The sequence below is a fragment of the Sus scrofa genome, chromosome 3, assembly GCF_054392235.1.
Source record: "Sus scrofa isolate SSC_HxYL_T2T_F1_AM1 chromosome 3, Sscrofa_HxYL_maternal_Yorkshire_Landrace_v2.0, whole genome shotgun sequence".
NCBI classification, from domain to species: domain Eukaryota; kingdom Metazoa; phylum Chordata; class Mammalia; order Artiodactyla; family Suidae; genus Sus; species Sus scrofa.
The window spans coordinates 84,572,823-84,588,932 of record NC_139385.1 but is presented as its reverse complement, the minus strand read 5'-3'; the positions used below and the strand labels follow the sequence as shown (position 1 = coordinate 84,588,932).

General features: G+C 42.9%; 1 protein-coding gene across 50 annotated transcripts in view; it reads right to left on the bottom strand.

The window, feature by feature from the left end:
• The window catches only part of ASPRV1 (aspartic peptidase retroviral like 1), a 157,167-nt gene that overhangs the window by 119,757 nt on the left and 21,300 nt on the right, over positions 1-16,110 (bottom strand). For all 50 annotated transcript variants that reach the window (XR_014841771.1, XR_002342611.2, XR_014841784.1 and 47 more), the window contains exon 4: positions 5,374-5,476. The gene's annotated coding sequence lies outside the window, so the exon portion shown is untranslated. The remainder of the gene's footprint in view (positions 1-5,373; positions 5,477-16,110) is intronic.

Below are 16,110 nucleotides of genomic sequence, written 5' to 3'. Positions count from 1 at the left end.
AGAGAAAGATGGCAGTTCCCCATTTTTTCTTCTTTCCTGACCCTCCTTTCCAAAATCTTGTCAGAGACAGAAGAGCTCTACGGAAACAGCATGAATTGTGGAACTGGACAGACCTGAGGAGAAATAAATCCTAACTCAGCCTTTTATTAGCTGTCTGACCTTGGACAAGTTACATAGCTTCTTTGACTTTCAGCTTGCCCCAGCACAAAAATGGAGATGATACTTTATTGATTTGTATTATGATAATTAAATAAGAAAATACACAAAAATATCTGTATATATGCCTGGTTCTCCAGAGATGTAAGTTTTTTCTTCCCAATCTAGCTCAGCATGTCCCTGGTGCCCTTATGTTACTCTCTGGCTATCCAAGGTGTGTGCCCCACACAAACTATCCTTTCCTTTTCCTAAGCTTATCAAAGTACTCATCCTTTAGAAGAGCTGATATAATCACACTGATAAAAGGAAAGCAATTCTGATAAAATGAACTCAAGTAAAAAGTGGATGATATTGCTGGGATCGTGTTATTAACTCTGTGGGAGCTGTTTCTCTATTTAAAAAAAAAAAAAGGCATGAAAATTCAAATGAAAGGAAAGACATCTGGAGTTCCCATCGTGGCTCAGTGGTTAACAAATCCAACTAGGAACCATGAGGTGGTGGGTTCGATCCTGGCCTCACTCAGTGGGTTAAGGATCCGGCATTGCCATGAGCTGTGGTGTAGGTCACAGATGTGGCTCGGATCCCACGTTGCTGTGGCTGTGGCTGTGGCATAGGCCTGAGGCTACAGCTCTGATTTGACCCCTAGCCTGGGAACCTCCATATGCCGCGGGTGCAGCCCTAGAAAGACAAAACACAAAAAAAAAGAAAGAAAGAAAAGAAAGAAAGGACCTCTAATGATAAGATACTCCAAGAGCAGAGGGGACCAGTAGGTTGGCCTCTTTTCCTACAAGCACAGACTCTGCGCTGAAGAGGAGACACCATCAGAGCTACAGGATATCATCTCAGATTGCTGACTATCACACCTCAGATCAGCAAGTCCAGAATAGAACTTGGGAGCCTTGGGCTACCCCTTCTGCTCTGGCCAGCACACATCACTTCCTAAGCCAAGAAGTTATGGTGGTGCTTTTTTTCCTTACAGGTTTCCAACACTATTTTAAACTCTTTGGAATGGAGCAACAACAGGATTTGATTATAGTCATAGCCTTGGAATAGCCTATTGGAGGTCTGGGCTCTGCTTCCAGAATCACACCTTCCTTCTCTGAATGGTTTCAATAAGGCCCACCTAGGAGTTTCTGTTGTGGCCCAGAGGAAATGAATCCGACTTGTAATCATGAGGTTTTGGGTTCGACCCTGGCCTTGCTCAGTTGGTTAAGGATCTGGCATTGCCGTGAGCTGTGGTATAGGTCACCGATGCAGCTCAGATCTGGCATTGCTGTGTCTATGGTGTAAGCTGGCAGCTACAGTTCCAATTCAACCCCTAGCCTGGGAGGCTCCATATGTGGCAGGTGAAGCCCTATCCAGGATCATGGAAGCAGACTACAGTGACTAAAAATAGCCTAAATGTAATCACTTGCACAACATGCTATGCTGACTATCAACCACAATTCAGCATGGAAGTTCTCACTGTGAAGAACTCTTCAGCAGCATACATGCTCTACTTGGCTTTCCTAGCAAGCCCTCAGAGAGCCTGGGGCACTAGCCCAGGCTGGGCTCTCAGGAACGGTCTGGACACCACTGGGGGGGTGAAAGGGGCTGGCTAGCAGCTTAAGCAGGTGGAGTTAGGAGGAAATGAAGGTGAAATCCAAGGTGAAGGAGGGGCTGATCTAGGCAGATTATCCAAAAGCATGCGCTCAGGGAGACTGGTAAAGTAGAGACAATAACAACAAATGTTTTGGAGTTCTCTGGTGGCCTAGCGGTTAAGGATCTGGCATTGTCGATGCTGTGGTACAGATTTGATCCCTGGTCCAATAACTTCACCATGCCACAGGGTGTGGAGGAAAAAAAAGGTTTTATTTCATATTTATCCAAGTAGTCACCATGGTAAAAATCAGGATTTTGCTGGGTTTTTTTACACTTTGCTAGATTTCCTTATATTGAATGCTTAATATTGTTTTTGAGATATATACTGAGGGCTGAAATTATGAGGGACGTCATAATCTTTCTATTGCTTAGGCGTCAAAGTTTTTAATCTGATCCTTGGCTTAAGCAGTAAGCAAGGAAACCTAGGATTCCAAAACTTCAAGGTCACTATTTATTTCTTCATTTTTAGGGGCTAATAAGGGCCAAGTCTTTATTCAGTCCTGTGATACAGAAGCAAACAAAACAGATATGGTTCCTGAGGTTCCCAAAGCTCACAGTTCAGAGAGAGATGCTGAAAATAAGATAAGGATTCAAAGCAAAAAGTCTATACTGGGGGAGTTCCTGTCGTGGCTCAGTGGTTAACGAATCCAACTAGGAACCATGGGGTTGCATGTTCGATCCCTGCCCTTGCTCAGTGGGTTAACGACCCGGCATTGCCGTGAGCTGTGGTGTAGGTCACAGATGAGGCTCGGATCCCACGTTGCTGTGGCTCTGGCGTAGGCTGGCAGCTACAGCTCCGATTAGACCCCTAGTCTAGGAACCTCCATATGCCGAGGGAGCAGCCCAAGAAATGGCAAAAAGACAAAAAAAAAAAAAAAATTCTATACTGGAAAATAGGCAAGATTCTGTAGCCAGCAATGGGATACAGAGAGAGGAAACCTCTTCTGGGATGCCAGGAGAAGAGACCATGGGCAGACAAGGTGCTGTTCAGGAATATGGGCTGGGTCAGATAATGCTCTTATCCTCCCATTACCTTTGGCATGGGGGAGAGCCACTGTGGTGGGTTGAGTTAATCAACAAGTGACCAGGGCACTCATAGCCAGTGCTACCAGGAAGCTGCTCCTTCTCTGCTCACAGCCATGAACTGTGTGATATATGCCATGTGAGCTATGTGTGAGATCCTGAAAGCTCCAAAGAAAACTAAGACTTGAGTTGTCTACCGACAGGAATTCTAAGAAATACAGCAGGTCAGAAATGGGAAGCATAAAAACGATTGTCGGAAAAAGTTGGGTGACGCTCCCCTGAACTGTCATTGACACTTCTCTAATATTAAAAGGTAATGAAAAAAAAACCTGGAGTTCCCACTGTGGTGCAGCGGAAACAAATCTGACTAGTATCCATGAGGATGCAGATTCAATCCTTGGCCTCTCTCAGTGGGTGGGGGATCTCACGTTGCTATGGCTGTGGCACAGGCATGCAGATGTAGCTCTAATTTGACCCCTAGCCCAGGAATTTCCATATGCTGCAGGTGCACCTTGAAAAGCAAAAAAAAAAAAAAAAAAAAAGCCTAATTTCACCTGGAGGGGTGGGGGCAGGAAGACATCCACTAAAATGATCAGATTAAAGCCAGAAGCCCTCTGAAAGGCATGTCTGCTTTAATTTATTCTATCACTGTTCTGGAGGCTAGGAGTCCAAAATATAGATGTCAGCAGGGCCATCCCTCTGAAGGATCTACGGAAGAATCCTTCCTTGCCTCTTCCAGCTTCCAGTGGTTGACAGTAATCCCTGCCATTCTTTGTTTGTGGCAGCATATCTCTAATCTCTGCCTCCATCCTTACATAGTTGTCTTCCCTCTGTTTGTGTCTCCCTCTTCTTGTAAGAACACCAAGCACTGGATTAGGGCCCATCCTAATTCAGTACAATTTGATCACCATAACTTGATTACCTCTTACAAAGACCCTATTTCCAAATAAAATCACGTTCATAGGATCTGGACAGATGTGAATTTTTAGGAGGACACTGTGCAACCCAGTACAGAGCACCTATCACATAAAGAGTTTATATGTAAGGTGCTTAGAACAGTTCCTGGTAGATAATATATGCCATGTATAAGTTAGCTTTCTTCATTATCTCCGGCAGATAGTAACTGCATGGGATATGTGGACGCTCTGTCACGTAAGAATCATCCTCTCAGAGTTCCTGTTGTGGCTCAGTGGTTAACAAATCTGACTAGGAACCACGAGGTTGTGGGTTCGATCCCTGGCCTTGCTCAGTGGGCTAAGGATCCGGCGTTGCTGTGAGCTGTGGTGTAGGTTGCAGACACGGCTCAGATCCCGCGTTGCTGTGGCTCTGGTGTGGGCCGGCAGCTACAGCTCTGATTAGACCCCTAGCCTGGGAACCTCCATATGCCACAGGAGCGGCCCAAGAAATGGCAAAAAAAAAAAAAAAGAATCATCCTCTCTACCTTGAGTCAGAAGCAAGAAACTGGATGGGACACAAAAAGAGCAAATAAGGGCAGAGCTAGAACAATGGGTTTATTACCATTCAATACCCCCTCTACCAATACCCTATCAATACACCTAGGCTGGAGTAAGGAAATATCTGCTACAGTCACTTAATTTGTTTTTCGAACAGCACAGAATTTATCATTCCAAACAATGGCCCCTTCAAAGAGTCTCCAAATTAGGATCCACTTAGGAGGAGCGTCCAGAGACAGCAGAGAAACTGCACAGTGAGCACAGCAGGTTCATCACTTAGAGTTAACTGTGAGTTCTGATCCCAAGCTGCCTTACAAAGCACATCCATTCCTCAATTTAGCAAATGAATGGCTACTGACTGAATCCAAACATTAAATTCATTTAAATTTACACTCTAAAATGGAGATCTGTGATTTGCTATCACTAGCACAGCTTACTTTCAAATTAGGGGAGGGAAGACCAGATTAAAGGCATCTGCTCTTGCTCCTTCAATGAAGGCATTTAGGACACTACTGAAAAGAAATAGACCCAGATCTTCATATTAAAATAACTTTCTGATTTAAATTTAAGATTTAAAAATACACACCCAAAGAATTCAAAGAGAATAAGTAACTGTTTTTATAATCTTGAGGTAAGGAAACATGCTTTTTCTTAACACTGGTCTAGTAGCAAAAAAAACTATAAGGGAAGAGATTATCTTAACCACCTAAAAATGTCGAACTTGCAGATAAATTAAAAATTGCATAAACAAAGTTGAAAAACAAATGACAAACTGGAAACAATTCTGCACCATACACAACAGTCAACTTCAGCTCTTTCAAATTATTAAGGAAAATATTACTGGGAAAACGTGTGAAGGACATGACATGAATGAGTGATTCAAAAAATATATAGAGCTGTCAAAAATAACTGAAAAGATGTCTAATCTTTAATATTCAAAGAAATGTAAATTAAGTCACATTTACTGAGTGCCATGTCTCAGTTACTATTCAAAGCATTTTACTTGAATTAACTGGTTTATTTCTTATGAAACAGGTGCTATCATCATCCCTACTTTGCCAAAGATGAACCTAAGGGACAAAGAAGTTAAATGACTTACCCAAGGTCATATAGTAAGTGGCTGAGTCAGAATTCAGGCCCCATCAGGCTAGCTCCAGAGTCAATCTCCACTTCCATATTACACTGACAAGATCACATTTCACCTGTCAGATGGGGAAGACGGGAAAAAACACACAAGCCAGTGTTACTGATGATATGAAGAAACAGGCAACCTCACATGCTGTTGGTGTAAGTTAACATTTTGAAGGGTGTTTGACCCCATGAATCAACATTTTAACTCTGTCTATTCTTTAACTTAGCCATTCCATTTCCTAGAATTTGTCCTGAGGAGATATGCTGACAAATGTACAAAGATTATATACCAAGGTGTTTACTGCAGAATGTAAATAACAAAAATATTACAAATAAAAAACCCAATAGGCACACCAAAAATCCAACAAATTCATTCATCAACAAATACTTATTGAGCACCACCTGTGTACCAAGAACTGGTCTAAGCTCTAGGTAGAAAGCACTGGATTTAAAAAAAACAAAATCCTTATTTTGATGAAGCCTACATTCTAATGGAGGGTGTTAGGCAATAAACAAAAATATGTAGTACAATAAGTGGGGCTAAATGCTATAAAAGAAATGGAGAAAAGGGAGATAGGAAGGGAAAGGAGGTTGTTACAACTGTAAAAACGTCAGGGAAGGCATCACTGATTAGAGATGAGGCAGATTAAATACTAGAGAACAAAATGCACTACTGTATATCCACACATGGAAATACAATTCAGCCACTTATTCTATATTCACTGACATGAAAAGATGTCCACAACACATAATCAAATGAAAATGGATTCTCACCACACACAAAAAATAGATTAACTATGTGAGGTGATAGATGTGTTAACTATATTGTGATAATCAATTAACAATATATGTATATCAAATCATCACATTGTATACCTTAAACTAAAACAGTGTTATAAATCAATTATACCTCAATGAAGCTAGGATAAAAGTGAAAAATACAAAACAGGATTAAAGAATAATAACGGTAGTAAAGTATGATTCCATTGATATGAAATTACATGAATGTACCTGCTTATGCTTTCACTGGGAAAGAGGAACAACACAGAAAGAGACTGATAACACCAAGCAAGGGTCCAGGCTGACTGGCAGCTAAGTAGTACATGCACGTGTTTGTTCTTCCATCCACTCACTCATTCTCCTCCTCACACCTACACTTGTTCCAGAAAGGATTTCAAGACAGCAGCAAATCCATACACTCCCCACAAGTTCTTTAACTCTCCCCATACTCCCTCACCCTTTCCCCTGCTCGTCCCAGAAGCCAGTCATAGGGTGAAAGGGATAAAAGTTTAAGCTAAGTGGGTATAAGAAGGACGGCGGGAAAGACCCACAGATCTGGATGGGATTCCCCTCACTTCAGCACATGGAATCATACTTTACTACCGTTATTATTCTTTAATCCTGTTTTGTATTTTTCACTTTTATCCTAGCTTCATTGAGGTATAATTGATTTCAGCACGTGAGAAACATCCTGGGAGGCATATTTTCTCCCTACAGATCAGTAAGATTTGAAGCAAGGCTGATTTAGATTTCCTATTATACCACTTGCTAAACCCCAAATGCCTTGTAGGGTACCCAGGAGCAAGACTGGCTCATTCACAGGGAGGTGTACAAGCCACAGCAGGCCAGAACAATGCCCCTGGCACACAAGTGCCTCTATCTTCCTATAAGCAGAAAATAACAGAGCTGAGCCCTTTCTGCCCCCTACCTCATCCCTCACTCCATGCCTACACCCAACAAGCTATTCATCCTGTGCCACAACTACCCTAGAGGTTCAGACTTCCTAAGATTCTCAGTGTAGGTCCCTACCTAGAAAGTCGCCCAAGGTGATTAGCCATGTTAATACGATTAGAACATTTTTAGCTAGAATGAAATTTTGAGTGAACAGGGTCTAAATATATTTGCTTTCAAACATGTGGGAGCAGATTACACTCCTTGCTTGAGCATAAAGCCACAAACAAAAAATTGGCAACTTCCTAAAGGTGGACTCCATGTTACTATTCCCTCTTTCTTGAGCCTGATGATAGGAGTGGAGGCACACAAGTAGAGGCAGGGGATCTAGAGAAAAGATTTGACTATTTCACAATATTTCTCAAATACTCTGTCACCTGGTGAATACCTACTATAATGCCATGCCCAATGTTAAGAGCTTTCATATATTTACACCAAAAATGAGAGATTATTTTTATCAAACATTCATACTATGTGCTACTAAATTTAAGAAGCCTAAGGCACATACAGGTCCAGCTGCCCTGCTGACAGCTGAATACCCAAGCTTGAAATCAGATAGAGGATAGAAATCGGAGATTCTCTGCAAGGTTACAATGCATAAGTTTCACCATGTACTGTCAGGACACAGCCTCAAGGCCCTATTCCAGCTTCTGCTCTCTTTCCTGGGCTTTCAGCAGGGAATATCACACACACACAGACACACATACACATCCTCCAACACACTTAGTCTGCAAGTGGAAGAAATTCTTCACCAGTAAAGAACAGATGAGTGAATCAGAAAAACCAGGAGTTCCCATCATGGTGCAGTGGTTAACGAATCCAACTAGGAACCACGAGGTTGCGGGTTTGATCCCTGGCCTCACTCAGTGGGCTAAGGATCCGGCGTTGCCGTGAGCTGTGGTGTAGGTCGCTGTCACAGCTCGGATCTGGTGTTGCTGTGGCTGTTGCATAGGCCAGCAGCTGTAGCTCTGATTCGACCTGTAGCCTAGGAACCTCTATATGCCAAGGGTGCAGCCCTTAAAAAAAAAGAGAGAGCGCGAGAAAAGAAAAACCAAAGCAATTCTCTCTTGGAGTTCCTGCTGTGGTACAGCGGGTTAAGAATCTGGCATTGCCACAGGTCAGAGCTTTGGCTCAGATTTGATCTCTGGCCCAGGAATTTCCATATGCTGCAAGTGCAACCGGGGGGGAAAAAAAGCAGTCATCTCTTCAGCAGAGGAGTCTCTTTCTCCACTTCTCCTCTTCCTTGAATATGTAGTTATGGAGCAACTACTATTATGCTCATCACTACAGGATATAATCATAAGACATGCCTCCTGCCTTCAAGATATACTCTATTTAGGAAGACAAAATCAACACACGAGAAACATGTTATTGAAAAATGTGTAAGTGCAATGGAATACTACTTAGCCATAAAAAAGAACAAAATAATGCCACTTGCAGCAACATGGACGGAACTAGAGACTCTCATACTGAGTGAAGTCAGTCAGAAAGAGACAGATACCATATGATATCACTTATATCTGGAATATAACATACGGCAAAAATGAACCTTTCCACAGAAAAGAAAATCAAGGACTTGGAGAATAGACTTGTGCATGCCAAGAGGAAGGGGGAGGGAGCTGGGTAGATTGGGAGCTTGGGTTTAATGGATGCAAACTATTGCCTTTGGAATGGATTAGCAATGAGATCCTGCTGTGTAGCACTGGGAACTATGACTAGTCACTTACGATGGAGCATGGTAATGTGAGAAAATAGAATGTGTACATGTATGTGTAACTGGGTCACCATGCTGTACAGTAGAAAAAAAAACTGTATGGGGTAATAATTTAAAAAATAAAATAAATTAAAAAAAAAAAGAGGAGTTCCCGTCGTGGTGCAGTGGTTAACGAATCCGACTAAGAACCATGAGGTTGCGGGTACGGTCCCTGGCCTTGCTCAGTGGGCTAAGGACCCGGCGTTACCGTGAGCTGTGGTGCAGGTCACAGACGAAGCTCGGATCTGGCATTGCTCTGGCTCTGGCATAGGCCGGCGGCTACAGCTCTGATTAGACCCCTAGCCTGGGAACCTCCATATGCCATGGACACAGCCCTCAAAAAACAGAAAGACAAGAAAAAGAAAAATGTGTAGGGGGCTCAGTGGTAACGAACCCAACTAGTATCCATGAAAATGCGGGACTGATCCCTAGCCTTACTCAGTGGGTTAAAGGATCTGGCGTTGCCGTGAGCTATGCTGCAGGTTGCAGACATGGCTCGGAACCCACACTGCTGGTTGTGGCTATGCCATAGGGCGATGGCTACAACTCCAATTTGACCCCCAGTCTGGGAACTTCCATGGGCCGCACCTTAAAAAACAGACAGACAGAAAAGGAAGGAAGGAAGGGAGGAAGAAAGGAAGAAAGATGTATGTGTAAAACAGAAACAGATTCACAAAGAAGACAATCTAGTTACTAAAGGGGAGAGGGACAAATTAGGGATTAATAAACTATTATGTTTAAAATACACAAGCAACAAGGATATATTGCATAGCAAAGAGAATTATAGCCATTATCTCGTAATAACTTATAATGATGTATGAGCTGCAAAAATACTGAACCTCTATGCTGTTTACTGAAACTAATATAATATTGTAAATTAAATTCAATAAAAGGAAGAAAGAGCTCTAAGATTTCTAATGCAAGAGAGGTGCTAGTACAACAAATGGCAGGGTGAATGAAGTTAGACAAACAGTACACAGGTATCCTCAATTTCAGTCTTCCCTTTCCTGGATCTATTCTTAGGAGATATTTTTCACTTCAAGAAAAATCTCGGAGTTCCTGTCATGGCTCAGTGGTTAATGAATCCGACTAGGAACCATGAGGTTTCGGGTTCAACCCCTGGCCTCGCTCAGTGGGTTAAGGATCTGGCGTTGCCGTGAGCTGTGGTGTAGGTCACAGTCACAGATCCAATTAGACCCCTAGCCTGGGAATCTCATATGCTGCAGGTGTGGCCCTCAAAAGACAAAAAAAAAAGAAGAGAAAAATCTCAAATACAAAAATCCAAGGCATAAAACTGTGCATCATTCACTAGAAAAAAAGGATGCCACTGTTGTAAAGTTTAGAAATACCACTTAACCCGTCCCCAACCCCTGTTCCTCTTGCCCCATCCCCCCCAAATGTTTACATTCAACTTTTCCAGTTCTCATTTATAGGGTGAAGCAAAGCACTTTTTTTTTTTTTTTGCCATTTCCAGGGCCACTCCCGAGGCATGTGGAGGTTCCCAGGCTAGGGGTCTAATCCGAGCTGTAGCCATCGACCTACACCAGAGCCACAGCAATGCGGGATCCAAGCCACGTCTGCAACCTACACCACAGCTCACGGCAAAACCGGGTCCTTAACCCACTGAGCAAGGCCAGGGATCGAACCCGCAACCTCATGGTTTCTAGCTGGATTTGTTAACCACTGGGCCACAAAGGGAACTCCTAAGCAAAGCACTTTTTAAAAGGCAATATATTGACAGATGAATAGATAAACAAAATGTGGTACATACACAAAATGGAATATCATTCAGCCTAAAAGAGAAGGAAATCCTATCAGGTTATACATAGGGATGAATCTAAGGACAGTCTGCTAAGTGGAATAAGCTAGGCACAAGAAGATCAGAGTTCCCCTTGTGGCTCAACAGGTTAAGCACCCAACTAGTGGAGTTTCCGTCGTGGCTCAGTGGTGTAGTGCTGTGGTTCTGGCGTAGGCCGGTGGCTACAGCTCCGATTCGACCCCTAGCCTGGGAACCTCCATATGCCACAGGAGCGGCCCAAGAAATGGCAAAAAGACAAAAAAAAAAAAAAAAAAAAAAAAAAACCAACTAGTATCCATGAGGATGCAGGTTTGATCCCTGGCCTCGCTCAGTGGGATAAAGTATCCAGCATTGCCACAAGCTGAGGTGCAGATCATGGATGAGGCTCAGATCTGGCATGGTTGTGGCTGTGGCACAGGCTGGTGGTTATGGCTCTGATTCAGACCCCTAGCCTGGGAACCTCCATATGCTGTGGGTGTGGGCCTAAAAAAACAAACAAAAAAAGACACAAGAAGGTAAATACTATTTTACTTACATGAAGTATATAAAACAATTCCTAGAAACAGAAAGCAGAAGGGTGATAATAAGGGGTGAGAAGAAAAAAATGAGGAATTGTTTAATGGGTATAAGAGTTTTAGTTGTGCGAGATGAAAAAGTTCTTATGATCTATTGCACAACAATATGAATATACTTAATACTACTGAATCGTGCATTTAAAATAGTTAAAACACGAGTTTCCATCGTGGCTCAGTGGTTAATGAATCCGATCGGAAACCAAGAGGTTGCGGGTTCAATCCCTGGCCTTGCTCAGTGGGTTAAGGATCTGGCATTGCAGTGAGCTGTGGTGTAGGTGGTGGACTTTGCTCATATCTGGCATTGCTGTGGCTGTGGCATTGGCCAGAAGCTGTAGCTCTGATTCGACCCCTAGCCTGGGAACCTCCACATGCTGAGGGTGCGGCCCTAAAAAGAATTAAAAAAAAGCAATAAGCAATTTAGCTCAAACCCTTGTGTATCAACTACCTGATCCTTCCAATAATCCAAAAGCCGTTTCTACACTAAAGAAGTAAGAATGCTAACAGATGATTTAAGTAATCCCAAAGATTACTTATGACCTTAATCCTGAACTACTTGGGAGTCCTTTATTATACTCCACCCACTATCTTGATTCTCTAGGTTTTAGACCTACTGATTCAGCAGCTTCCTGTTTCACCTTTGCCTCACCTTATCCCCAAGGCCTTTTGTTTCCTTCCTTGCTTAGGACTGCACTCCACTCTCAGTTATTCTGCCACCAGCCACTCTGCCTAGATCCTCAACTTTGATCTTAGGCACTCATGCCCCCTTCATGGGCAAGTCCCCTGCAAGGCCTACCTTGATTTTATAAAGATGTTCCAAATAGAAACAAGCATATTAGATGATTCATCCCAGCAAACACTGGAATCATCAAAGATGGACTATAGAGAATGACAGTGAGACAGGCCAAATGTCTAGAACTCACCCTGACACTCTAAGGCACAATTTTTTGGTCTTTTCTAGGGCCACACTCATGGCATATGGAGGTTCCTAGGCCAGGGGTCTAATCAGAATTGTAGCCACTAGCCTATGCCAGAACCATAGCAATGTGGAATCCGAGCCGCATCTGCGACCTACACCACAGCTCACAGCTATGCCACTCCTTAACCCATTGAGTGAGGCCAGGGATTGAACTCTCAACCTCATGGTTCCTAGTTGGATTCATTAACCACTGAGCCACGATGGGAACTCCATAAGGCACACCTTCTTAATCCTCAGGTGATACCCCTGGTAATCTATCCCTCCTACACACCACCCCCACCTCAAGGGATCCTTCTATCCCACAGCAGCTAGAACTAAGAATACATGGTGAGCAAGATATAAGGCTTTGTCTGATAGAATTTATAGTCTAAAGGAAACAGACAATTCAGTAATTATAATACGTATGATAGTTAACGGCAAAGCATGTGAAACTGGAAGATTAAGAAGGCTGGTCAGGGAGTTCCCAGGGTGGCACAGCAGAAACAAATCTGACTAGTATCCATGAGGATGCAGGTTCAATCCCCGGCCTCGCTCAGTGGGTTAAGGATCCGGCTTTGCCATGAGCTGTGGTGTAGTTTGCAGACACAGCTTCTATGTGGTGTTGCTATGGCTGTGGTATAGGCCAGCAGAGCAGCTCTGATTCAACCCCTAGCCTGGGAACTTCCATATGCACATGCCATAGGTGCAGTCCTAAAAAGCAAAAAAAGGGGGGGGGGGCAGCTAGTCAAGTGAAGTTATACCTAAGATGACACTTGAAGCATTGAAAGAAGATACCCAAGCAGTGGCAAGGCATTTGAGGAAGAATGTTCTAGGCAGAGGAAACAGCCTATGTAATGACCCTGCAGCAAGGAAGCATATCTGAAGAGATGAGATGAGCCTGAGAGGTGGGGAGGTCAAGATAGAGTGTGCTGGGGCAGATGATGCTGGAGAAACCAAGAAGGCCCTCATAAGATATAGGAGGCTGTTTTATCATTCACTTAACAAGTATTCATTGAGTGCTTACAATGTGCCAAGCATTGTCCCATGTGCTAGGAATACAACAGTAAATAAACAGACAATATGCCTGTTCTCAGACAAGTTACGTTCAACTGGGAGAGACTATAAACAAGTACGTGACTAAAGTAGAAAAATATCACATACCAGAGTTACCATCATGGCTCAGTGGTAATGAAACCAACTAGGATCCATGATGACAGGGGCTCAATCCCTGGCCTCGCTCAGTGAGTTAAAAGGATCCGCCACTGCCGTGAGCTGTGGTGTGGGTATCAGACATGGCTCAGATCTGACATTGCTGTGGCTGTGACGCAGACTGGCTGCTACAGCTCCAATTGGAATCCTAGCCTGGGAACTTCCATATGCCACAGGTGCAGCCCTAAAAAGGAAAAGAAAAATAACACACATTGATAAGCTATGCAAAGAACTAAAGTAGGTGATGTGCTAGAAGGTATGAACGTGGGTGGTTACTTTAGATTCACTAGGTGATCAGGAGAAGGTCTCTCTGAGGTGATGACATTTAAAAGTAGGTACCAGAGTTCCTGTCATGGCTCAGTGGAAACGAATCTGACTAGCATTCACAAGGATGCAGTTTTGATCCCTGGCCTCGTTCAGTGGGTTAAGGATCCAGAGTTACAGTGAGCTGTGGTGTAAGAAGCAGACACGGCTTGTATCTGGTGTTGCTGTGGTGTAGGCCAGAGGCTACGGCTCCAATTCAACCCCTAGCCTAGGAACCTCCACATGCCACAGGTGTGGCCCTAAAGAGACAAAAAGACCAAAAAATATATAAAATTAAAAAAAATAAAATTAGGTATCTAAATAAAAAGGAAACTGCCATTCAAAGATCAACAGAAAAGGAATTCTAAGAGGTGGTAATAGTACACAGGTAGTAAAGCCCAACAGAAGGATCACTAAAGATTTTTTAAGCAGAGAGAATGAGATCATGATCATCCTTTTTTTTTTTTTTGCCTTTTCTAGGGCCACACCCTCAGCACATGGAGCTTCCCAGGCTAGGGGTCAAATCGGAGCTATAGCTGCTGGCCTACACCACAGCCACAACAACTTGGGATCCAAGCCACATCTGCAACCTACACCACAGCTCATGGCAATGCCGGATCCTTAACCCACTGAGTGAGGCCAGGGATCGAACCTAAAACCTCATGGATCCTAGTCAGATTCGTTAACCACTGAGCCACTATGGGAACTCCGATTGTCCTTACATTTTATAAAAATTACTCTGGCTGCAGTATGGAGAATGAAATGGAGGTTAAATAAACTCAAGACTGGAGTCAGAGATGAGAATAGATTATGTATACTGAGATGAGGAAGAAAAAACAACACGATAACAGCTAACACTCACATTGCACATACTGACCTATTCTTCCAAGTATTTTACAAATATTAATTCATCTAATCCTCACAAATACTCTATTTTATAAATTAAGAAACTAAGGTGCAGGATAGCAGCAATGAAGAAAAAAGCAACTGGATCCAAGAAATATTGCGGAGGAGTTCCCGTCGTGGTGCAGTGGTTAACGAATCTGACTATGAACCATGAGGTTGCAGGTTCCACCCCTGGCCTTGCCAGTAAGCTGTGGTGTAGGTTGCAGATGTGGCTTGGATCCCATGTTGCTGTGGCTCTGGTGTAGGCTGGTGGCTACAGCTCCAATTAGACCCCTAGCCTGGGAACCTCCATAAGCCATGGGTGTGGCCCTAGGAAAGACCAAAAAAAAAAAAAAAATCCCAGTGGAGCTGTCCATGTTAACAGTTGGATATTCTGGTCTTGAGAGAAATTTGGGCATCATCCATGTGTAGATGCTAAGTGAAGCTGTCAGAGAGGTTGACATCACCTAGGGAGAATGGGAAGAAAAAAAGAAAGCCTAGGAACAGAATGCTGACATTTAAACACAAAAATAATTGTGGCACAGCAGGCTAAGAATCTGACTAGTATCCATGAGGATTCGAGTTCAACTGCTGGCCTTGCTCAGTGTGTTAAGGATCCAGCACTGCTGTGGGCTTCAGCAGAGGTCAAAGACACAGCTAAGATCTAGCGTTGCTGTGGCTGTGATGTAGGCTAGCAGCTACGGCTCCAATTCAAGCCTAAGAACTTCCATATGCTAAAGGTGTGTGCCCTTAAAAAAAAAAAATTTAATAACAACAAAAAACTGGACATACCTTAATGACCCTCAATAGGAAAACAGGTAAGTAAAATACAGTTATCTAATCTACGAAATATTATATAGTAACTAAAAAGAATGAGTTACTATATTATATAGTAAATAAGAAAAATTAGTTTTTAGTTATATAGTAACTAAAAAGACTGATTCTTGAGAATTCTTGACGATCTTCTGTGGCACTATCACTGCAGTGACCTGGGTTGCTGTTGTGGTACAGGTTCAGTCCTGGCCAGGGAATTTCCATATGCTGCGGGTACAGCCAAAAAAAAAAAAAAAAAAAAAAAAAGAATGAGAAATATCTAAGTATCTTTATATACCAACACAGAATATTGTCAAAGCACATTACTGAATCAAAGAAAGAAATGTAAGAATGAAACATAAAGAGTTCCCATTGTGGCACAGCAGAAACAAACCCAGCTAGTATCCGTGAGGACACGGGATCCTTGCTCAGAGGGTTAAGGATCTGACATTGCTGTGAACTGCGATGTAGGTCAAAGATGCAGCTCAGATCTGGCGTTGCTGTGGCTGTGGTGTAGGCCAGCAGCTGTAGCTCCGATTCAACCTCTGGCCTGGGAACTTCCACATGCTGCAGGTGCAGCCTTAAAAAATAAATAAATGAAAAATAAAACATGACCTCATTTGTATAAATAAATAAAACACAAAAATGGCACTTTAAATGTTTTCTGGGTTCATGCATATAGG